Source organism: Leopardus geoffroyi, chromosome B1, assembly GCF_018350155.1.
Source record: "Leopardus geoffroyi isolate Oge1 chromosome B1, O.geoffroyi_Oge1_pat1.0, whole genome shotgun sequence".
Classification (NCBI taxonomy): Eukaryota; Metazoa; Chordata; class Mammalia; order Carnivora; family Felidae; genus Leopardus; species Leopardus geoffroyi.
This window is the reverse complement of record NC_059327.1, coordinates 92,914,959-92,941,878: the sequence shown is the minus strand read 5'-3', so window position 1 is coordinate 92,941,878 and position 26,920 is coordinate 92,914,959. Positions and strand designations below refer to the sequence as shown.

General features: G+C 33.3%; 1 long non-coding RNA gene across 1 annotated transcript; it reads left to right on the top strand.

Annotated features, from left to right (window-relative positions):
• On the top strand, positions 1-26,920 carry LOC123583045. The gene is made up of 3 exons (XR_006704718.1): positions 1-217; positions 3,355-3,441; positions 26,859-26,920. It is a non-coding gene; the product is annotated as an uncharacterized LOC123583045 (long non-coding RNA).

Here is a 26,920-nt window from a genome sequence, read left to right as displayed (position 1 = left end):
AATATACAACATTTTTTTTTTTTCCCCACAGCTCACTGTTCAAAACGCAGCTAGGGTGCTATGTTGCATCCACATTCCTCTTCCTATGCTTGAAGTTCTCAACAAGAGCAACACTACCATTCCTCCTGTTGCAATCAGATGCCTCTCTTGATATGATTTAACAAACGTATTGCATTGTAAATGAAGCCATAAACAACACACTCTATAAAATTATGAGGTAAAGTAAGAGACGGGAAAATGAAGGGATAAAGTTGATGAAAAAGAAGGGATGAAACTGATGATAATGTTGATGATATTATGAAAGAAAAACAGAAAGAGAGTAAGAGAGCACTAGAGAGATTAGAGACAGAGAGAGAGAGAGAGAAGCAAGAATGAAAATATTGGAAGCTATTTGAGATTTTTGTCCCATTGATCACGAGTTCATAATGAAAATATACAGTTTTCTTCCCCATTCTCACTCTACCCATTCAAATTGCCTCTAAATCTCTGATGCTAAGGTATTATTTGTCTCCCCTGTGAAATAATCCCTTTATTCCTGAATAGTCTGAACCTTGGTGTTCCTGTCTCTATAGGATTGCAATAATTTTACCACTGTTTGCTGCATCCCAGAGGACTACTTTGGTTTCACACATACTCCTTGCCTCCGCAACTGAGACAATATTATTTCACTTTAATATTTATGCTAATGTCATAAGTAAATATGCATAGGTAATTTATTTTCTGCCTGCCACTTTTCATAGAGTTTGCAAATTTAACTATCGAGAGCCTCACTTTATCAAGGAAATTGTGACATAGATCTTAAGCAAGTTTGCCAATAGTTACTTACCTGAAATTTGAATTTAGGCAGTTTGGCTCCAGGGTTCATATTCTTATACTTGTTCTACTAGGTCACCTGGGAGTTGATCACCCTGGGCAACATTTTAACTCTTTTTTTGCCTACTGGCAAAAAGAACAGGTCTAAATGAGCAATTCATTGCACTACCTTTTGGAAACATTCCTTCAAATAAATAGTAAGATTTCTCAGGAAGCAGATCTCAGAGTAACAGGGATGAAAAACAGGCTATTTTGCAATAAAGCAACTTTTACACATTGTCCTTGGATCCTTATATTCTGACCAGGGAAGAAATTATATCTTATAAATGCAACTCATTTAGAATATACCTCATAAAGGCCCTAATTGCAAAACGCCAGTGGCGGTTCCAGTCAATAAAGGAAATGTCTTCAATAAGCCATTCCATTATTCTACTGGGTTAGCTGCTTAGAAGATAGTTGGAAGATGTATCATTTATTTATGTACCAGGCACATGTGTGAATGTAATTGAAGCCCATGGATAACATCCCAAATGCCACATTTTTTAAATCTTTTACTTTTAAATAAGTTCTTTGTATAAAAACAAAATTAAATAGTATACCTTTAGTGTTGATATAAATTTTGGTAAGAACTTTTTTTGTTTTTCTGGTCTCCAAAACGTTGTCTAAGGAAAGGAAACCAACATTCAAAATCCTTGTCAGCCCAATTAAGGCAAATTTCTGTCCCTCCCTGGGATAAACACAGTTCAGTAAATTTCACCTTTCTCTTGGATGACTGATTCTTTTACGGTTGGGTACCACATTAGGAGTCAGTTCTGGTTTCCACTGCTGGCAGATTGGGTACCTTTCTGTATCAGATTATTTGTGTCCATTAATAAAAAGACATGCATGCTTTTGAATTTGTGATAAACTTCATCTATGCCATTATGGTCACATGTCTCAGAGACGTTCAGCGAGCACTTGGATGACTTATTGGTATCCACTAACGATCTCATATTGTTTACTTGATGATGGAGTTCCTTACCAGGAGTGGGCGTCCCCAATGAACAGGAGAGGGGGCACAAACTATCTCACATTCCCATCACACTCTGAGAGTCCATCCTTGTATTTTTCTCCCAGAATCACTCTTGTTCCCTGATAAATTGGTGACTGAAAAAAAAAAAAATTCCAGGAAAACTTTAACCTCTTCCTTGTCTTTATCAGAAAATTAAAAAAAAAAAAAAAAAAACAAAACAGTATTCTGGTAAACATATTCAGAGTATTTCCTAGTAGAAGGATAACAGGGAGTCCTTATGTGTTCAATTCATTTGGGAGACTGTGCCTAGTCTGTGTGGGAGATTATTCATAAATAAACCTAAATTTTATAGATTTGGGGGAACATTACTCGCTGAAGAATATCAGGTAAGATTTGTAATAAGGAGATAAAAATTGAAATTATACCTCAGCATAAATGCTCTTCCTCTTTAAGCTATGTTCCACATGCACTGCTGAAACCTTACGTATGAATTAAAACTAAAATATGTCCTAAGCAAGAGAGAAAATACATAAAACAGAATCAATATTTGTTTTTATCTTCTCCAAAAGAAAAATGCTTGGTTTGTTAGTGCTCTTGCCTGTATCCTTTGAATTACTAGTACAGAAAATATTATTATAATTTAAAAGAAAATATGTCCAGTTCTTTCCCTCTCTATAGCCATAACAATATTACAAATTATCTTTATATTACACCAGAGTTCTAACAAGTCAGAAATGAAGTATGTCAGTAGTAGACTACTGATCCAAAGGCTGCAATGTTAGTACTTTAAAAGTTGTTTTGGGGGCCATGGCATATGAGAGTGTCTGTGTGTGAGTGTGTCTGCGTGTGTGAATAAATAAGTGATAGAGGGTTTTTTTTAACACGTCCTTGATAGAATAAGAATGGAATATACATATTTCACAGAAACCAATAGCTAGAATGTCTGACTTATTATCTAGTTCCACTCTCCTCTTTTGACACATGATAAAGCATAGTCACAGTAACTTGTCTTGCCCCAAGCCACACTGCCAGTTACTTGTTCATTTCAGACAAAAGTGCCGCTATCTTGACTCTCAAGCCACTGCGCGTTTTCCTGTATGGCTTTTTAATATAATCTTTCTGAAAGGGGTCATAATACATAGATATCAAAAGGCATGACAGAATGGGGGTGGTGGTAGTGAAACAGTCAATAGGGCTAAGAATGCAGATGTGCTTCAGTTAAAAAAAAGTCAAGTAAAGGCGTGTAACTCCAAAATATATGTTGCCTTGTGTGCCGTATAGTCCCATTTTAGAATCAAAGTGTTATATGCTTTGGAATTTCCCCCTCCCCCACCACACACACACAAATGTTAGCAGAAAAAGTTTACAGAAACGAAGATCCAGTGAAAAAAAGTAGAATAACATCTGTCACTTTTCCTCAAAGTAGAACAAAATGCCTTAGAAGGTAATGGAATATCGAAATATAATCATGGATGTAATGGATAGAAAATGACCTATTCATAAATATAAACTATGATCTTTTGTTTTAGATTTGTTGTTAGAACACGTCTCAAGAGTTTCTATGGGAGATTAAAAAGTGTATTCGACTCTATAAATATGGAGCACCAAATTATAAGGTATTTTTATTTGTTTTAGTTTAGAACTAATTGGTTTATTAAAATGTATAATTCATGAACAGATTTTTTTCCCTTAGTTCCATATAAGAGGTTTCAGAGTTGTCTGGTTCAGTTTATCTTTTAAGTACTTTTTTTTGTAAAGATAAACTTCACATTTCATGAAGGTTTTATCTGTTTTTCTATCTGTGTCTACATTTTGGTTGCATTACTTAACCAAGATCTGTGATCACTCTGTTACTGAGTCCACTGTGGTATGGTGATCAGGGGGTTCTTGTTTTAAGTAATGTAAAGTAATATAAAAATGCACTTGACATATATATTATTAATTATTTAATTAGAACTATTTGTGTCAGTGTTTGTTTTTCCCATTTACTACGAATAATTAATAGTTGTATGTCTTGATTTATTATTACCAGCTGACATATTTTCAAAATCCACACGGAAAGACTAATGCATGCTTCAACACAGCTACAGTTGAGAGTAGATATTAAACTGAAATCCACTTCTGGTATATCTGAACCATAAATATTTCATGAAAGCACTTGAAGGAAGATAGGAACGATCCCTCTGTGTCCTGGGCAAGATTGCTCTTCTCAGATAATACCACTACATTCAGTATTTATTGGCTTTTATACAGATCAGCAAGGTTGCCGACAAGATGTTGTTATGCTGACTGAATAACCTCGGCTGTACTTGAATATATAATGAGTGTTGAGCATATGCGACAACATTCTTTGGAAAACACTATGTTGAGTGCATTAAGAAGATTTTGTTTTTAAGGCAAAATGCATACCTCATTTTGCTTCTACTTTTCGGTAATATACCAATACTGAAAGTAAATCTATGGCTTATATAAAAACAATGAATCTACTGGAATCTGAAGGTGTTCACTTCCTTATATATTTACATCAGGATATTATACTTTTTATGTACAACTTAAAATAATTATGTCATATGCCTAACTTCATTTCATACTTACACTGCATTAAACTATATTTGTGCTAGATTTTTAAAAGTAGATTTTCATATTTGGAAGAGTTTCAGATTCACAGCAAAATTCAGCAAAAGGCACAGAGACTTCCCTGGATAAGTCCCCATACGGAGACTTGTCTCACACATGCCGAGCCTCCCCCGACTAGTAACATCCCCCACCAGAGTGGTACAGAGTGGTTCATTGTTAATGAATCTATATTGATTCATCAGTATCACCCATTAAGATTCGCTTTTAGTGTTATACATTCCATGGGTTCGGATAAATAATTATACTAGTTATGGGAATTATGGGAATCAAGAGCCTCCTGGATGGCTCAATTGGTTAAGCATCTGACTCTTGATTTCAGCTCAGGTCATGACCTCACCGTAATGAGATCAAACCCCACGGTGGGGCTCTGGGCTCTGTGCTGACAGTGTGGAGCCTGCTGGGGTTTTACTCTCTCTCGTTGTCCCTCTGCTCCACCCCCACTCATGTTCTCATACTCTCTCTGTCTCTCTCAAAATAAATACATAAGAAAAACTTTAAAAAAACCCAACCTTAAAACAAGAAAAAGAAGAGGGACGTCTGGGTGGCTCATTCAGTTAAGCTTCTGACTTCATCTCGGGTCATGATGTCACAGCTTGTGGGTTTGAGCCCTGCATCGGATTATGTGCCGGCAACTCAGAGCCTGGAGCCTGCTTTGGATTCTGTGTCTCCCTCTCTCTCTGCCCTTCCCCCACTCTCTCTCTCTCTCAAGAGTAAACATTAAAAGAATAATAAGATGAAAAAAGAAAAAAAAAGTAGAATCAACATTAAAACCATATACCCTAAGCCTGTTACTAGCCTACATATAGTAGTAATTCATGATGATTATTATCATTAATAGAACAGTATTTTATACCAGTAAAGATTTATTTCAATTTTCTAAGCAAATATTTTGACTCTGTATGTTTATTAAACAATGTGGAATGGATATAAAGCAATGCAATAACCATATCAAAATTTGTCATATATCTGGGGTACCTGGGTGGCTCAGTCGGTTAAGCATCTGAATTAGGCTCAGGTCATGATCATGAACGCGCAGTTCATGGGTTGGAGCGACATGTCAGGCTCTTTGAGGACAGCTCAGAGCCTGGAACCTGCTTTGGATTCTGTGTCTCCCTCCCTCTCTGCCCCTACATCCTCTCACGGTCTCACTTTCTCTCTCTCTCTCTCAAAAATAGATAAACATTTAAAGAAATTTCTCATATTTCCGATATAAAATAAAGAGTAAGTTTTAAATAATTTTTTATCAAGCTAATGCCATTTTTGTTATAATTAAATTAATTAGCCACACTCTGACAGGTTTTTCAAAACATCTTTTGTTTGTTTTTTTTCCCTCCAAGAAAATGGACTAAAGTTTGGAAACAATACAAGAAGTCTCATATGTAAAGTGACGATCTACTCGGTAAGAAAAGTTTAGTGAAGATTTTGAAAGCAAAATAATCATACACTTTTACAGTATATTTCAACTCTGAATTATAAAATGGTTTTTATTATCTCAGTGGTAATATTTTCCCCTTAACTCTCTTTTATATTCTGAAGATATCTCACTTTGAAAAAATATCCTTGAAATATATTGTTACGATATAATAAAACTAAATAAATTATACAATTATAGGTAACTCAATTTGTCCATGCAAAAGTTGTGATAGAATGCTTATGACATGTACAAGAATAATATTTTTTAAGCTCTAATGTATTGATCAAAGAAAATTATCTATAAAAGCTTCAGTGCAGTTTGGCCTACGAAAGATGAAATTCAGGAAATAATTTTGCAATACAAAGTAAATTAGAAAATGCTCAAATTTTAAATCCCCAATGCATGAAACCATGCTTTAGCCCATCGTTAAAAACCAAAACCAAAACCAAAACCAAAACAAAACAAACAAAACTGAAGAGCTGTACATTAAGCATAATATTAACAAAAATTTATTCAGCTTGATGAAAGAAACTATGAAGCCTGTGACAGTGGAAAGGGCATTGCCATAAGTGGATTAAATTTAGTGACAATAAAATCATTAGCAATTACATAGTTTTTGTTTTTGTTTTTTTTTTCTTATAGTTGCTGAAGGTCAACTGTCTCTAGGCTGTTAAATTGGTTAGTTCATTCAAGGGTGAATGAGTCAAATACATAGTAATATCTATGTTCTCTAGAGTTATTAGTTAGTTGGAATTTATTTTTAAAAGTATTAACTAAGTGCTAGCGTAGTTAAATTCATGAAGCAAACATTCATACAATTGCATTTCATCATGTATCTGTGGCTATAAGTCCCCAACACACATAAAATTAGGACAAAGATACGTGTTTTGTTGAAACTGTCAGTGCAGAGCCCTGTGCAGGGCTCGAAATCATGAACCATGAGGTCATGACCTGAGCCAAAGTCAGTCGCTTAACTGACTGAGCCACCCAGGCACCCCTTAATCATTTAAAATTTCTTATGTTGGCATTTAATGCAAACACAATGGTCTATATGGCATCTAATCATACAATCTAAACAGCTTCCTGTTTTTAAGTGTTTCAAAATGAATTTTAAACTAATAAAGAGATTTAACTGTTTAGATAAACTGGTGACATTAGATTAGAGTAGCTGATTTTTAAAATATTTCTTCTTTAAGGGATGCCTAAGTGGCTCAGTCGGTTAAGTGTCCAACTTCGACTTAGGTCATGATCTCATAGCCTGTGGGTTCAAGCCCTGCATCGGATTATGTGCTGACAGCTCAGAGCCTGGAGCCTGCTTCAGATTCTGTATCTCCCTCTCTCTCTGCCCCTTCCCTGCTCATGCTCTGTCTCTGTCTCTCAACAACAAGTAAATGTTAAAAAAATAATAAATAAAAAAAAGTGGGGCACCTGGGTGGCTCAGTTGGTTGAGCGTCTGACTTCAGCTCAGGTCCTGGTCTCACAGTTTGTGAGTCCAAGCCCACATCAGGCTCTGTGATGATAGCTCGGAGCTTTAATCCTGCTTTGGATTCTGTGTCTCATTCTTTCTCTGCCCCTCCTCTGCTTATTCTCTCTCTCTCAAAAATAATAAATGTAAAAAAAAAAATTAAAACATTTCCTTCCTTCAATACCCTATTTGGGGGAAAGTGATTGCTGCAGGGTTTGTAAAAACTATTCTAATTAACAAATGTAACAATTCAAGAAAATGAATATCAAAAATATTAGCCATGATAGTGTTAGTTTATTATGTGGCTTCATAATTTTTATAATATTATAATTTACACTGAATGTAAGGAAGTGATGTTGTGGCAATAATAGTATGAAAAACACACTCTCAAAATATTTATTTGTAGGAACTGGACTCTATGATGAACTTGGGGATATAATTAAAATTAATCAAAAAATTCTATATGTAAATTTGTTTTAATTTTTTCTATTGCTCAAATGTAAAAACCAGAAACTGAAATTAATATTGCTCTGCAATTTCACTTACTTGTTTTTAATTAGCATTAAAATATTGCAGCACCTGGGTGGCTCTGTTGGTTAAGCATCTGGCCTCGGCTCAGGTCACGATCTCATGGTTTGTGGGTTCAAACCTCGCATCGGGCTCTGTGCTGACAGCTCAGAGTCTGGACCTGGTTCATATTCTGTGTCTCCTTCTCTCTCTGCCCCTCCCCCACTGACACTCTCCCTCTCTCTCTCTCTCAAAAATAAATAAACATTTAAAATTTAAAAAATAGGGGTGCCTGGGTGGCTCAGTTGGTTAAGCATCTGACTTCAGCTCAGGTCATGATCTGGAGGTTCATGAGTTGAAGCCCTGCATCGGGCTCTGTGCTGACAGCTCGGAGCCTAGAGCCTCCTTTGGTTTCTGTGTCTCCCTCTCTCTATGCCCCTCCCCGCTCATGCTCTGTCTCTCTCTCTGTCAAAAATAAATTAACATGAAACATTTTTTTAAATAAAATAAAATGTAGAAAATAAAATATTTGATCAATTAAGGAACTATGGGCATGACTATATTAATAATTTATTAGAACCTCAATTAATTTATTCATTTTTTTTATTTTTTAACATTTATTTATTTTTGAGACAGAGAGAGACAGAGCATGAACAGGGGAGGGTCAGAGGGAGAGAGGGAGACACAGAATCTGAAACAGGCTCCAGGCTCTGAGTGGTCAGCACAGAGCCCGACTAGGGGCTGGAACTCACAGATCGCGAGATCTTGACCTGAGTCCAAGTCGGACGCTTAACCGACTGAGCCACACAGGCGCCCCTAGAACCTCAATTAATTTAAAGAAGTAAACAGTTTATGTAAACTTATTAAATTTGTATCCTTTAAAAAAAATTTTTTTTAAGTTTATCTGTTTATTTTGAGAGACAGACAGAGTGAACAGGGGAGAGTCAAAGAGGGAGAGAAAGAATCACAAGCAGGCTTCACACTGTCAGTGCAGAATTCAATTCCCTCCCCCCACCCCCAAGCTGTGAGATCATGACAGGAGATGAAACCAACAGTCAGACGCTTAAGCAACTGAGTCACCCAGGCACCCATATTTTATATTCTATCACATTTTTAATATATATGATAATATACACACACTTATTTGTATGTGTATATATAAACATTTTTATCTTTATGATTACTTTTATTAATATTGAAAGAAAATAAATATATATATTTAAATATTTTATAAATTAATGAAATAATAAATTCCAAATCTAATCAAAGTTAATAGTTTTCTCTTGACAACATGCACGTTTACTATCCTTTACGGTGAAAGATAAAATTTGTTTTTTTCTTTATTCATTGATTTATTTGAGAGAGAGAGAGAGAGAAAGAGCCCATGAGTGGGGGAGATGGGCAGAGGGAGAGAAAGAGAGTTCCCAGTAGACTCTTCTCTCAGTGCAAAACCCAACATGGGACTCGATCCCACCACCCTGTGATCATGACCTGAGCAAAAGTCAAGTCGGATGCTCAACAGACTGAGCCACCCAGACACCCAGATAAAGATAAGTTTTCAGAGTTAAATGAGAACTCAACAGAAATACGAACCTAGTCTGTACTTGTTGAAAAAAGGGATTTATATTTTGCAAATTGATTTTCACATTTGGAATCTCATGACAGGTGTATCTATCCAGTAAACTCTTTCTATGTTAATTGAGTCACTAAAGTATAATTCAAACATGCATTTAAACTGTAGGTTCAAAATAACGATTAGAAAATGCATAAAAAATGTTATCACTTATATTGAACACATTATCCCATCTTATTTTCTTCAGGCATAAAATTACACAAAAAACCTGGTGGGTAAGAATACAAACCAAAAAAAAATGAGTAATACAGACTTAACCAATGATTTTACTAAGGATATTCTACTATGCAAAAGTAAGGCTTATGTTATAGTTGTCTGGTTGACAAACTAATTTTAACATTTAATATGAAATATTGATATGACTCAAAATTGAAACCGACAATTCCTGAGAAACTAATTATTATCATAGCAGTTCTTACGATTATATAAAAGCCTTGTGCAAATGGCTTAGTATTGCTATTAATGCCACATTCCTGTAAACCTTATGCCGCCAGTGTTTATACAGTGCTATTGTTATTCGAGTTAGCTTAAGTTCTTTAGAGTTTGGTCACTTGTGCTTACTAGACACAGACCGTTAGGTCAGTGGGTTTAGGAGTTCTTCATTTTATTCTTTCCCTGAAATGTTTTGGCTCTAGAGAGTTTTTCCCAGTGGCCTTTGTGAAGTCACATGTCATTTTCAAGTTTATTAACAGTCTTAATGTTTACTATGATAAACAGCTCATAACTGACAGCATAGTTAAACTAATAGATATCATGTATCTATTTATTGATCTCATTTTCCTACAGTTTTACTATTTCTTAGACTTTGTTCCCACAACACATATTCCCTATTTATTCTCTTAATCATTGTTTTCTATCCTCAAACTGTTTTATTTCTGTTTCATAAGGGTTTATGAATATTTGTATACCCAGAACAAAGCTGGATATTTGCTAACTGTCGGTGGTTTCTTTGATTCAGATAATTAATTATGACATACTTTGCCACAGGCATAAAATTTAAAATGTTAACTCAAATGTTTAACAAATATTTAGCAGTCATATTATGTGTACCAGCTATTGTGGGGCTATAACCCAAAATAGTGTTGTTTGCCTTTCAGGAATGCAAAAATTAAAAGATGAATTTTATCTTGTACATTTGAGATTATCAGATTGTGTGTGCACGTGTTGCCCTTGTGATTAAATAGATAATGACTAGTAGACTAATAACTGAAATATACATACTCAATAGTTTAATTCATTAGTTAATTAGTCTCATGTTTTTCTATTGATGCTCTTTCAAATTTTAAAATACTCATACTTGATTATTCAGTATCAATGATTTTTCTTTAAATTTATTTAAGATTAGACTTTCTCAACTGTGTCTTCTAAAAATAAAAGCTTTAATTGTAAGATTTCCATTAAGAGTAGTCTCTTTTCTCATGTGAAAAAATTAGTATAATTTTGTAAGATGTAAGAGAAATGGTATTTTGGGACTGTAAAAAAATAAAATAGCTAAGCTTCCTGAATCATTATGTTCAATCATAGGTAAAGCAATTACTTCTCACCACATGAGTAGCAGCTTATGATCATAGCTAATAGCAGTTTATGACTAATAGCTACTATACTGTTCATAGGTGGAAGAAAAGTCGCTATGGCCATCTATTGCAAAATTAAAAAACTAACAAACATATCCTTGCCAGTCTATTGCTGTCCAGTAGTGTGAATGTATTAGAAATGCTACTGAGCTTTTTTACTGAAAACGGAGGGGAAAATTATTGAAAAGTAATGAAGTTTTAACAGGATATATGCAGAGGTAGTTTTATTTTCCTCAAAAATATCTTCATAGAATCACACAGCTTAGAGTTGGTGAAGATTAAACGGTAGTGACTTCCAGTTTTCAAAGAAGTAGTTTTTGGAGCACATTAATACTTAAAGTTGTCTATACTATTGTTCTTCCCACACCGCCTCGTTGGCCTGGCCTCCCCACTCCCAATTCAGGGGGAAAAAAGAATTTCCTCCTTTGGTTGATACATTATCAACCAAATGTCTGTTTATCACATTGACAACAGAATGAAATAGTTTTATGTTTTTTCATTCTTAGGTGGACAAGAGAAGAAAACTTGCCGGTATTTTTCTCCAGCAATTTGCTGAGTGGAAATTGGTAGAGTACTGATATATTTTATTTTTTACATTTATGTGCAGATATAAAGTGGATAGAAATATATACATATGCATAAATAGCATGTGTGCATCAGTTCAAAATAATGTATTTCAAATTTTTATCTTCAAGTATTTCAATATAGAAAAACATAATAAAACAAGTCTAAGACTTAGGTTTAGCTCTGAGCCAACAGAGGAGTTTCTCTTAGTTTATTAGTCATGAACTACACTTCAGATCCCACTGAGTTCTCAACATAAATAATGAGAAGCCTTATTTTAGTGCCCAAATTCAAGGTGTATATGTTTAATGTTAATTATTATTGAGTAATCTTTTTTAAGCTAATGAATACTCTTACAATAATTGATTAAAATGCTAAGAAAAATAATATATAATATTGTCATGAATTAATTATTTCTTGTTCTAAATAAGTATTGTTGCTAATTCTCTAGTCTCACCATTAGTATTTTCTCACCTGAAGAGTGATCCATGCCTCAAGGCTGCCATCAAATGCAGCCCAACATATAATTTGTCTTGCTTTTCATGAAGCATAGTGATAATCAGTAAAATATTAAGCATAATAAGCATACTAAGCATAGGGCTGGATTGGCCCACACTGGTCCATTTCAATTAGGAGTCATTTTCAAGCCCACCAGGGTCTCATAATTTCTATAGTCTTTATCAAATAAATATACAGAGACTTCTGAAGATGTGCAGTCAATATTCTTAAGTGTCTATGTTCTTAAGGATTTTATTGGGCCAGTGGCTAGTGAACCAATACATTCTTAGGTTATAGTTAGGTGTTCAACTGAATACCTTTGTTATTTATTTATTTTTTTTTAATGAGGAAATAATCCTTATGACAACAGACTTCCTCCCTTTTTTCATAAGACTTCTGATGCTGCTGGATTTTGTCACTTTAAGGTGTTTTTGTTTGTTTGTTTGTTTGTTTTTACCAATTACGTACAGGAAGAAGATTGTGGCCACCTGTTCCACTCTAATCATCATGCTAGTCCCTGGGGCTCTGTTCAAATTTTACCTTTATGCCCCACTCACAAGCAAAGGGCCTTCACATTCATCTTTCTAGGGTCTGCCACATGCAGTTTTATGCAGGACATGATGTAAAGTCAGCGTAATATTCTTGTTTGTTTTAAATAAAGTAAGACAATAATACCATTAAAATGAGAAAGTGTGAGAAAGTGTAAGGTAAGAACAAAAGAGAGAGTTAGCAATAAAGAAGCCCTAGTCACAGAGTAGAGAAGACTGAACAATGGAAAAGAGGTATTGAAAAAAAAAAAACCTGCATTCTTGTTAATACATAAGTAATATTAAACTTACATAGTCAGCAACTAACTTCCCAGCAGCATACCCATTGACACATGCCTAAACCAGTCTTATTTCCACTCGCTACTTGGTGAAAATACACAGGAAAACAGAAGCACTTGGCTTAAGTTTCTCTTGATCAATATTCTCCGGCTCTGTTCAGAATGATTTTTTTTGATGCCACTATCGCCAAGTGTTTTAACTACACATTTCCATTCATGATTAATCTTTAAATAACATACATTAGTAAAATATTTAGTTTATAAACTTGTACACTACCTAAAAACATTTCTTAAAATATTATTTTTGTTCACCTTTTTCAAGGTATATAAAACAGAGTGTCACCAACTATTTGAGGATTCAGACAGTTTTTTTTTCTGAAAATCCTATAAGAATATATTTCTCCCCATCTTAGTGGTGTCCAGATGAAAAGTTTTGTGAATAACAATCATTTATTGTATGCTTATTGTGTATTGAATACAGAATAGAGAGAAGAGTTGGCATGAAAGGGATTATAATAAATATATAGACTCTGAGTTCAAAGAACTTGTGATCTGTTTGGAAAAGTTACATGAATACACAAAATCACTAAAATTTAAACCTCTTGGTGAGAAAATAGAAATAGCATCACATGTCTTAGAAAAATCACTGTTTTCCAAAGGAAAATTTAATATATCAAGTTCGAGGTTATAGTCTTTAGTTACAAAACAACTAAGGCCCTATGTATCAATATCAGTTCTCATCAGGAGATTAATTTTTTTCAATTTATTAAAGTAAAATTTCAGCACAACAAATGGATAAACAATATGTACATAAATCTTTAATATTTTTCATCCAAATTAAGAGACAGTACATTTTATAAATATTTGCACAAATATTAGAAATAATGCATAAGAATAAAATATAATCTTATTCCTTATGGAAAGCCAGTATGTCTGACATTTAAACTGGGAGAAATATTCTCTCTGTTAAACTTACACAGTGTCAGTGCACAGGCCTCTCAATATAAGAAGCCATAAAAGAAAATATTTAAGTCATTTTTACCATGCCACTTCCAAGTTACTTGATAAATTATCTTGTCTACAGATGTTGCCATTCTCAGTACATTGGCTTAAAAGTACACATGGAATATATGTTATGTTTCAAGTAGTGGGGAAGTTGTTTATGTAGGAATAAACTTCTATAATTATAAAATAAGTCTATAAAATACTTATTTGAACAAGTTATTTAAAAATATTTCCCCCTTAAAAATTAAATTTTAAGTCATTTACTGAACATTTAAAAAGCAACTGCAGACCTGGGCTAAGTATTGGAGATTTAAATATACAAAATATACATAGAGGTGTACATATATTATAAAATTAACTCCTTCAAGGAAGCAGTCTGTTGGAAGATATAAGTGTGAAGGAATGATTAGAAAAAAATCAACTTTCAAAACACTTATAAATAGTGTATTATGGGAGCACGGAAACCCAGCTTTTGGATATACATAAAGAGTACTACTTAAAGGAGATCAAGATGCTAGTTTTAGGAACCGTTTCTGCCAATTATTAGATGGAATCTTGAAGGTGAACGACATTGCCATTCACAGAGACAGACTGTACCATAATATTGAAAAGCCTGGGCGCTGGTGGGTGGCAGACATTGATTCAAACCCTCTTGTAAATTCATTCTGTCCATAGCCCTAAGATTGTCTCTACCACATAGGCCCTTCATCATACTCACAGTGGGTTATCAGAAGTGACCTGACCAGCCAATCCATAGGTTGGTAAATGACTGATTTAGTGCTGTGTCACAAGATCCTTGCCTAGCAAGGACATGAAAACTTCAGTGGGAAGAAAGAGATCAATCCAGGTTTCTTACCCTGTCAACACAAAACTCAAGGGAAGGTGAGCAGCTTTTTGTTGTACTTATTTTGCTTTGATTTGTGGGGCAGGGTGAGGGAGTGGAAATGGAGAGAGAAATCTTCATAAAGATGAAGTTCTGTAGTAGAAATACATGAATGACTATTTGTTGCTGTTATAGTATATTGTAAGATTCTTCTTAATGTTATGATGTTTAACAGGAAGGTATATAGTTAAAATAATAACTTACTTAATGGAGGTGTTTTGGATCATGAATAAGTTTCCAGTTCCAATCTTCATAAGAATCAGTGTATTCCTATTTTTCCTCTTCCCAGAAGGTCTGTGTTCAGTACTCAGTGAAGTTTAGTCGTGGGAGAGAAATTCTTGTTTTCCATTATTCAATATGTATCAGTAAAATAAATGCCCCTCCCACCTGTATTAGTTGAGCAACCAAAATACCTAATGAACATAAGACCTTGTTGGAAAGAATGAGAATTAGAAATGGTTATTGAAAGAGTAGAGAAGATACACATAAATTATTAGAAGGTGTTATTTTAGCCTATGAACTTCTAGAAGTTCTAGGAAACTTGTCTTTCATTCTCAACTGGAACTCTAATTGTAGTTATTTAATGTTAATTAATATATATTCTTACAATCTCTAACAAAACGATAAATTTCATAAGAAGTGGGATCATGACTTAATCATCTTCCTGTGTGAATGACATCCAAGGTAAAATCTTTTGCATGGTGTTTCAATGATTTGCTGTTGTGGCCTTTTGAATTTAAATCTCTGTAAAAAAGGCTGTGTGTTTTTTTGTAAGCCACTGAAGTCAGTGCTTAGTTAGATCATATTCAGAAAAATTTATATGTGCTTCTCATTCAGGATATAATCAGGGTAAAATTTCTTTGGGCTTTAAATTTGAAAAAGTAGGCACAAAGAAGATTTGTCAAGCATACATCATACATGAAACATCAAGGTGATTTTATGTAATATTAATTTAAGATGTCTCTATGGAAAATGTATATCTCAGACATGGTTGTAGGTATATATAGTATCTACTGCTTTTTCAATCTTCAAATAACAACAATAAAATTTGAGCAAATAAGTATAGAAATTCCAATGGGAGGTGCTGATTTACTGATACTCTACTATCACTTAAAATATTTATATGCTCTAGATTCATAGTTTTAAAATGTGTTTTTCATGTTTATACATGGCCCTGAAGTAATGTTGTTGTTGTTGTTGTTTTGTTTTTTGTTTTTAATGGTCCTTCCCTTCAAAAAAAAAAAATCTTATTCTCTAAACTAGTTTCATTGATTAGTTTGAGGAAAAATGAGTTTTCTGGTTTTAGGGCAAGCAGAAGACTCATTTGTTAAATTAGGCATTTGCCTAATGGATAAAGGAGGATCAGTAAGATTAAGGTCATGGATCTTCTCTTGTTGTCAGATAATGTGTTAAATAAAATCAAATGGATGATAAACAAGGGTAATTGCAGAGAAAAGATTCCTTTAGGGTTCAATTCAGAAATCTTCTAAAAAAGTGAATTTTCAGGTGGACACTCAAAATTGTCTTTAAAGTAGATAATAGGGGCAAATAAGAGAATCATTTTCAGAGGATTAAAATGTCCTATTCACTATTTATAAGAAGATGATAAAAATTGCTTATGTTAGAATTCTGATCAATGAATACACTTACAAGTGATTTGTGAATACATTTTTAAGTCATCTGTGGCAAAGGCCACTATCCTTTTTGACGAAGACAGTAATATCAGTCTTATTAAGACAAATTAAAAGGTCATATCAGAATGCAGACATAAGCAAAGCTCAGATTAACAGAACACAATTAATTTGGAAAGGTAGAAGAAGAATTAAATTACGTAAGCCAAATGGAGAACAAATTTGCATTATTTTGTCTTTAAAAACACATGATATGAGCATAAAGAATAAACCCTTAAAATTCTTCCCTAAGTAAGAAACAGAAAAGGCAAATTTTGAAGAACAAATACAGATGTAATGATGAATAACAGTACAAAACACAAACCCTTAGAACAATGTTGTTTTATTTATAGAAAATTGGATCATTTTGATAATAGCACTACATCAGAACATACAATATTATCTTGGGGGGAAATAGTCATTTTACTAAAAAAAAATATTGCTTCAAAATCTAAAATTAAAATTACAAATGATAAAGCGAAATAGACTAAGATTGCAAAAGACCCAATGGATATCAGAAATTTATGCCTACTTTTATATTTCAATATTGGCATTATGAAATCATTCATCAGTGAGAACAGACTTTACTTAATTTTATTAATTGAAGAGCATTAAATTAAAATTGAATGGACATTTTATAAAATTTGTGAGAAAGATATGCATCTAGGATTTATCATATTTTTTTTTTTCTGTTTCTAATGCTTAGAAAGAAAGGTAAATTGTTATGAACTGAAGCTTATACCTAAAAGAGAAAGAAGGTTTCAGGGAGCATTTGTTATTTACCATATTTATTCAAAATGATAAAACTCTAACATAAGAAGATAGTGGCAGGTGGTGCCAGTATTAAGTTATAGAAATATTTAAATTCTACAAAATTGTATTGATTCATAAACCAGAATTTTGAAACTAAACCTGATTTAGAAGTTTCTATCATCACTTTTTTGTTTAAGTTTCTTGTAGTGAATAAATGTAATTTGATAAAATGAACAAGTTATAGTTTTAAAGATCTTACTGTAAAAAAAGTAAATACATCTTGGCAATTGTGCCTTTTTTTTTTTTTTTTTTTTTTTTAGACTGCAAAGCTGAAATCAAAGGCAAGGTTAGTAAAAAATATACATTTAGAGCAGTTAACAGATTCTAAAAAGTTTGATCATCTTGTTTGAAATTCAAGGCTTGTACACTATTTTACTTACCTTTTAGTTTATGCTCTGTTGTTATACAGTTGTTTTCTGTATGCACTATATTTATTTTTCCTTTCCCAAATTGACATAAAATATTAATTTGTCATTTTTATATCACAGGACACAAGAGGTTACATTGAATAATATATAGTTGATAAATCAGTATTATCTTAATGAGGTTTAGTATTGTTATACTGCTATTGTGCTATTATTTCTTTTATAAGATTAGGTAATTGATTAGTAAAACCTTATACCAGAATGAGAAAGCCTTGCCATCAAAAACCCAAAAAATGAGTACAAAGAGATACAGTTCCTACCAGGAGTAAATTTCTATGAAAAGATAGGCAGGCTCAGGAGGTTAGAGTAAGAGTTTAGCAAGCACAAGAAGAAAGCCCAAAGCTAGATTATACCATGATTTATATTAGATAGTGGAAATGGTTGTAATTAATTTATTCATTTAGCACTTAACAACGTTCAAAGCTATACACTCAAGGTATAATTTGTACCTGGTCACGGATATATGTAGTTCTTGATTTATAAGCATATGATGAAACCAATTTATAACCAAATAACCTAATTCACCAGGTAAACCTATGATCAAATATAAAACCAATGTATAGATAAATAGTTTGTAAAAATAATTTCTTTTTTTTTTTAATTTTTTTTTCAACGTTTATTTATTTTTGGGACAGAGAGAGACAGAGCATGAACGGGGGAGGGGCAGAGAGAGAGGAAGACACAGAATCAGAAACAGGCTCCAGGCTCTGAGCCATCAGCCCAGAGCCGGACGTGGGGCTCGAACTCACGGACCGCGAGATGGTAACCTGGCTGAAGTCAGAGGCTTAACCGACTGCGCCACCCAGGCGCCCTGTAAAAATAATTTCTAAATAACATTTATTGTAAGAACAAGAATTATGTGCTGACTTTTACCCCCAGTTTCAAGCAGAAATATCTATTTTGGGAGCCCTGAAATTTCATTCAATTCAATAACTACTGAATATCTAAGTGTAGGACAAGCCTGGGTGGGACATATAAATACAATAAAAGTAGTATACAAAATATAAAAGAGAGGAGTAAGACTAATTTATTTCTGAGGAATAAGTAATTACTTATCAAACAAATAATATCTTGCATGGTATCTTTAAGAGAATATAGTTTAACAAATGGAGAAGGGAAACATTCTTGGAAACCATAATTTACAGTTGGTAACCACAGATGGTAGTTACCAAACATGTAAGAAGAGTTACATATTTTTGCTAAAGATCTTCAAGAATCCAAAGGCATTCAGATGCAATTTTAAAAAATAGATTAGGGGGGAAAAAAAAAAAAAGCAAAGCCTCACCTCGTTTGATGACATTACAGATTCTAAACTATTAAACAAAAAATTCCTCACAGCTGTTAAAATAAATATATAAGTCAATCGTTGTGCAATGCTCACTTAAGAAAATTCTTTACAAATTTTCTTACAAAGAAGTGGAATTCTTCAGAATTTTTTTTAAATTTCTTTTTACATTTAAAAAATGTACATTTTCTCTTCTTTATCACAAGATTTTAAAATTACCACTAACATTTAAGCTTTAAGTTGTTTTGTTGATTGAATAAAAAGGTATATGTAAAATTTTATTGTCTATCTCTATATATATCTTACAATTTTTAAATTCATAGCTAAATCCTAAGAGCAAGTTTGTAAATTTTCCTACAGGCACAAGTTCCTTTATCAGTTAATTTAGCTTTTAATAGAGGCTGACATTTTTTAAATGTATATCTTCTCCATATTTAGAGTACATAATTCTGTCTAAATAATGACACATTTTTTTTTTTTTAATTTTTTTTTTCAACGTTTATTTATTTTTGGGACAGAGAGAGACAGAGCATGAACGGGGGAGGGGCAGAGAGAGAGGGAGACACAGAATCGGAAACAGGCTCCAGGCTCTGAGCCATCAGCCCAGAGCCCGACGCGGGGCTCGAACTCCCGGACCGCGAGATCGTGACCTGGCTGAAGTCGGACACTCAACCGACTGCGCCACCCAGGCGCCCCAATAATGACACATTTTTTATACAAGGCAATTGATATCTTAAATTCAAGTTTCAGTGAATTAAAAAGGTTAAACATCTGGGCACACATGGATATTATTTCTTTATATTTTATACAAATATATTTGATATATTGTAAACACATTTACAGCATATCATCTGCCTTCTATTTCATAATAGTTTTGAAATTACTCATTTTTAAATACAATGTTTAATATAAAAGTTATTTACATTATAGCATATTTTATTACTTAATGTGTATAAGTCAGACAACGAATTAGAACAACATAAACGGGAGAAAACATTTCTGTATATTTTTTCCCCAAATTACCATTATAATGTGTTTTTTTCCTAAGCTTTTTTTTTTTTTTTTAAATTGCTTCCTGAATGGCTTTGGGTTACTGAATTTTTTAGCACTCACAGCCCATCATGATGACAGCTTTTATCTCATATTGATCATCAGAAAATCTTGGCCTTGATAACACGTTAGCCTTCAGCAATGTTTACTCAAACATTTTTATAAATATTTTAAAAAACATGAAATGCATATATTCTGGGCCTTGATAAGGGTAGTGGACATTTCTCTAATATTTTTTATTCTCTTGAAAACCCAAGACCATTACATTAAACCTGTTCACATCCAAATATAATTTTGTTCACTCTCTGTAAGTTTTTTTTTTTTTCCTTTAAGTGGATGAATTAAACTACTAAACTGTCCTGGGTTTTAGACCTCTATATTACTATAATAAAGTGATCAGAAATCCCACTCTCTTGTCAATTTTCATCAAAACTAAAATAAGAGCTTCCAAAATTACAATTACTTATCCTTTTAGTTTCTAAATTAGGGGAGCTTTCTCTCCTAGACCTATCAACTAATTTCTTGTCCACTTATTTCTACTGGCAGCTAAATTGGTTTTACACTCCAAAGTGTTCCATTATAGGAAAGAGGCTAAATAGTAATAATTTCCTAGCACATTAAAAAGATAAGAATGTCAAGAATTCTATGTAAATCAAGTTTTCAAATGGTGAGCAAGTGAAATAAATGATCACAAAACCCTTTGTTTTTTAATTACAATTTAATTCCCATCAGGCAAAATGTGGTTCCTGGTTAACTTTCATTCATCATGAAATAAAATAATAAACAGAATTCTCTGTTTTTTGTGATTTGAAGAGATCACGAAGACTCTATTTTTAAAGTAAATTTTTAAAAAATGGAGAGGCTTGAAAAGTTACTCATTAATGAATACAAAGGTTTACAGTGTATGTTATTCAAACTTGCTAGATGCAATCATTGTCTTATATGTATGTATATATATATGTATCTAATATAATAATAATATATAAATAAATATAAATATATAAATATTTATATTTATATTTATATACAAATATATACACAAATATAAATATATATTTAATATAATTATATATAGTATGTATACATATATATGTATATCATACTTGCTATATGCAACCTTTGTCTATATATATAACTTATAAATGGCATATCTGGCATTCCAACAAATGTCTGTCTGATTTAAAAAACCCTAAAGTCATAGTAATGTAATTTCAGTATACATTATTGCCTTTTAGAAACAAAAGGTGATCAGTTTGGATAGCCCTTGAGGCTGGTTTTCTTCCTCTGATAGCTGAGCTGAATGTTGATTCAGAGGATTCAAGTTAGCTAAAGGGAAGACCAGCGTTTCAGCAGGCACAAAGCTCCAGAGGTTTCTTCTTTTCTAACAAGCATTCCACCTCTAGGGGTTTCTATCATTACCTGCTCACACAGATATTCTTGCCCCCTGACCTTATAAATATGTAGAGCATTACTGGATGCGGGAGGGGTATGTCTATCAAAGTATTGGCCATCTAAGCTGTGTAATAGTGAGATTTGGAGCAAGATTTGCCACTGCTTCTTCCCTGTTTGTAAGTGTTCCCTCAATAAGCTTCTCTGCAGCATATGGCACTAGATACATATGTTTTGCCTTATTTGACTATCAAAAATTTAGGCACAAAATTCTAACACACCTCACTTAAAATGTGTAATAGCTTTCAACAAGAATCATGAAAACTATAAAAACAGATTTGCTCATATATGTATCAAACTAACACTTCATTCTCTCATTTTTTCCCCACATTTTTATAGTAAACTTCCTGTGGTGATTCGCCCGATCTTCACAAGTTTTATAGTCTAGTAAACGTAGAGATATGCACAAATGCAGTAAAATAAGTTAATTACCATAATTATGACAGAAGATAATGCACAACGGTAGCATTGTAGAAGGTTCATCTCAACAGGCCTATTTTGTCAGAAGTGGCAGCCTTTAGGCTGAGATGTGAGGGGTATATAATCATCTTCCAGACATATCAAAAGGTAGGTATAGTCCGGAAAGATGCAAGAAGAAGAACACAAACGTGAAGGAACAGTAAGGTTGCAAGCAGAATAATGATACCCATAAATGTCTATGACCTAATCGCTGGATGACCTATGACCTAATCGCTGTGAACATATTATGCCAACAGAAAAGGGATTTTGAAGATGTAATTAAGGCTAAAGACCTTAAGAGTCCAATGGAATCACGAGTCATTAAAATTGGATAACTTTGTCCAGCTCAAATTAAAAGAAAAAGATGCAAGAAGTCAGACCGAAGTAGCAGAAAGTGAAGTCAAAGAGGTTCCATGGGTGAGAAGGATTTAATACACTGTTGCAGGCTCTGAAATGTAGGTATCAACATGCAAGAACCAGTGACAGCCTCCAGGATCAAAGGGCAGACTCTGACAGTCAGCAAGGAAATGGAGACCTCCATCCTACAAACACAGGGGACTTTATTCCGCCAACGACTTGAATGACCTCAGAAGGAGATTCTTTCTAAAGTCTTCTGATAAGAAGCCAGCTGGCCGATCCCTTGATTGAGATCTCTGAAACCTAGAGCAGAGGAGACAGCTGTGCCAATCTGGTTTTCCGACCTATAAGAACTGTGACATAATTGTTTATATTGTTTTAAGAAACCAAATCTGTGGTGAGTTGTAAGGGCAACAATAAGAAACTAATGTAAACCATGATTTATAGTATCATTTGGGTTTAGGACCAAAGATGGGAGTGAGGAATCAGATCATAAGAAAAGTTTAGATGGTATTTTGTAACTTTTTGAGTTTAGATTTTATCTTGAGTTTAAATGTCAATTTTTAGTTACTGAGGAGCTACTAGACGATTTTAAGCTGAGGGTTAATGTAATTAAGTTAGAATAATCACTTGGGGCAGTGGAAGAGAAGACATAATAGACAGGAATGATTAAAGAGTGTGAAACTGACAAAAGATTTGGACAAAAGATTTGCAAGGTCCCAATCATAACATGATAAATGTTTAGTCTATAATAAAAATAATGGATACAGAGAAATCAAATCAGTGACAAATATTTAGGATATAAAATGGATAAGATTTTGTGATTCAGTAGGTAAAAGAAAAAAAAGAGAAGGAAGATGAGTTTTCCTCTTGGATTTTTCTCTCTCCCAGACTTCTGGCTTAACAAATTGTGTAGACAATAAATAGTTGCTGAGATATGGAAATGAGAGAGAGAGAGAGAGAGCAAGATTGAAATGGGCTAAAGATCGGGGGGAACATGATGAATTACTTTTTTTACATAGCTTAAAGTGACTCTGAATCCTTTGAAAAATGAGTAGTAAGTTGTATTCATGACTGAGCTGTTCAGTTCTGCAGATTATATAGAGTTGGACATTGTATAAGCCGACAAGTCATATATGTTGAGGCAAGTATTTCAATTTTGCTTGGAGATATTAGGATATAAGAAATATATGAAGCTGTGTTTATACATAAAATTCTCCTGATAGAGAAGAAAGCACATAATCATTTTAGAGATGGACAGAGGAAGGTCTTAAAAAACTAATAATACAGTCTGGCCTGATTGGCTCATGGATATCAAGGGAAGAAAATTTCAATAAGGAAACAATGGTCAGATATGTCAAATTTCCCACAGAGGTCAATTAAGAGACAAACTAAAAATGTACATGATTTAAACAGTGAGACTTCTGTCATATTTTTCCCCCAAGTAGAGTTTATAGAGATATCTGGCCTAGACAGGTGGTATTCTATGGACTGTGAGGAAGGGTGGGTTATCTATTTATTGCCTCTTATCTTAGTATATGAATCAGGGATACATACAGAACTTGACTAAGATTTTTCAACAAACCTGACAAATCAAAAAGTAATAAGTATAAAAAGCAGCAGAGCCTCTCTTTCAAAATCATGGGGTAACACACAGGAAACATATCAGTTTTTAAATGAAATTCCAAATTGATTTCTGTCTTCATGTTGAGTGAAAAGATAAGAAGTGTGTACATTTGGGAGTGACTGTGGAGTGCAACATGTGATATCTTGCTACCTAGCATCAAGGCATTTGCTATTTTGTTAGTTAAGTAATATAAATGACAAACTTTCTTAACAAGGCAGTTGAGGAACCTGAAGGAAAATGTTAGTTATCAGTGAGTTATGTCCAGAGTAAAATAACATATGATGGATTATAGATGATAGATAGATAGATAGATAGATAGATAGATAGATGATGGATAGATAGATTGTGATAGATGATAGCACAGAGAGAAGGAGGGAGGGAGACAAAGAGGGAGACGAAGGAAGGGGGGGGGAGAGAGATTGAGAGAGAAAGAGGGACAGAGAGAGACAGAAATATTTATTTTGCCCAATTTGCTCATGCAGCTGTGTAAGCTGGTCAGTTTGTAGGACAGGCCAGCAGAGCAAAAACTCAGGCAGGATTTCTAAGAGTCTTGATGCAGAATTGCTTCTTCATTTTGTAACCTGTTTTTGTTCTTAAGGCCTTCAACTGACTGAATGACACCCATCTACTTTATTGAGGATAATCACCTTTAATTATGTCAAGCTGACTACAAACATTAATAACATCTACAGAGTAGCTTCACAGGGACATCTAGATTAGTGTTGGACCAAACAACTGGGCACCCTAGCCTATCCACGTTGACACGTAAGACTTACTATCGCACTGGATATAAATTTTGGTTTGCTCTTGCATAACTGGTGACTTTGAGCAAGATATGATATGTCTATGCCTTAGTTATGTCACCAATAAAATAAGTTTAGAACAGTAACTTCCTCATGGGGATACCTTAATATTATAATTGTCTATATATGCAAGATACCTATATACTTAGGCCAGTGTAAACAGTCAATTCTCTCTATTATTCAACTTTTACTGTTATATAATACAACTTAAACAAATCATGTTTCCTGAATTACAATATTGTCCCATATGGTATGAATTGTACATGAACTGAAACTGGCTATGGGCAAGAGGGGTAATCAGAAATAATGTAGTATTTACATACTTTCACTCTTAATGGAGTAAAAATGGGAATCGCCATTTAACTCATGAAATACGAAAAATTACAGCAATACAAAAGAAAGGTAACTAGAAGGAATAAAAAAAATGACAAAGGAAGAAATTCGTGAGTTTGAAGATAATTAAGACCAGGCCTCAAGCTATATTAGAAAGCTGTAGTCATCAAGACAGAATGGTACTGGCACAAAAACAAACACAGAGATCAATGGAACAGAATAAAAAAAACACAGAAATGGACCCATGACTATATGGTCAACTAATCTTTGACAAAGCAGGAAAGAATATTCGTGGGGTGGGGAACAGTTTCATCAACAAATGGTGTTGAAAAAACTGGACAGCAACATGCAGAAGAATGAAACTGGACCATTTTCTCACACCATACACAAAAATAAAGACATAAATCTAGGAGCTGCCTTTTCAAAAAAGGGGTAAAATAGTAGAATATTCAACATTAATTATAAAAAGTAAGTTTGAGATAGGAATAATGTACAAAAATAGAGATGGTAAAGGAGTTGAAAACACATAGGAGAGTGATAATAATTAACCAAAGCTGTGTACAACTCCATGATAATAAAATATTCACATATAATAATAAAATGGTTGGTTTTTAAACAGTGCCCAGTTTATCCCAATTGTTCCAAAAAGAGGAAGAAAACTGAAATTGTCCAATAGCCATGAGAAAAGGTAAAATACTTTCAACATAAATTAGTACCTATAAATGATGAACTTAGGGCACTATCTTTTTTAAAGTTTACTCAAAACTACATTAAAATGTGATCTTTGTATTCTTTGTGTTGAAAGAGAGCTGTGAATCACATGTAATCAATAAGCTAGCTAGTCCTGACAGCCAATGTGATTATGAATTTAAGTTAACAGGAAAAGGTTAAATCTTGGGTGGAAATACTCTTTGATTTGTTTGCTTCATTTTGTGTTGGTTGGTGTCCACCAGATGCCATGAGGTGGAAGTCCATATGCATTTTTTACCAACTTTATGATTACTCCATTTTGGTAACTGGCAAGTATCAATAATTTTGAACTCCGGTACAATGTTTTTCAGACCAACTCTAACAGAGGTTTTAGTAGCTCAATCATTACTTGTAGTACCTATTAAAATTTTAAGTTTTGTCAATAAAGTTATCAAGTACACTCAACAATAAAATGTAATCAGTAAAGTCAAGTAGATATTTGGTATGCCTTTCCTTTATAAATATAAATTTTCATAATGTTTCATTTGAATATCTCTAAATTTCTCTAGTTAAAATTTACTTAAGTGTTTAAATTTCAATTGATATGAACAATTACGCTAAAATAAAAAATTTCCATAGCATGTGATCTTAAAAAGATTTACAGAGAGAATTTACAAAGCTGTTAAAAGTAATTTTTTGCGAGATGATGTTTGCCAATATACAGAAAATTCTAGAAACATCATGAAATAAATCTTTTTTGATTTCCTAAACAAAGATGTTCAATGTCAAACTCAGTCTACATTATTGTAATGAAAATTATGTTTCTTTCATAGGATTTTAAGTAAGCAACATGTAGAATCTGCAAAATGGTACTGTTATGTTTTGGTAATTTTATCTATGATGGCAAATTAATAATCTTTCTAATTGAAGCACATGTAAATAATATTCATTTTTAAACTTTAGGTTTTTGTTTTACATTGCCCAGATTGATACCATTTTTCTAATATTTGAATGTATCCATATTCATTAGGTACAGTTAAATATGATATTGTTTTTGTTCCCTCAGAGACCTCAGAACAAACAAACCATGCCAACACCTTGACTTTGGACTTCTAAATCTCCCAAATG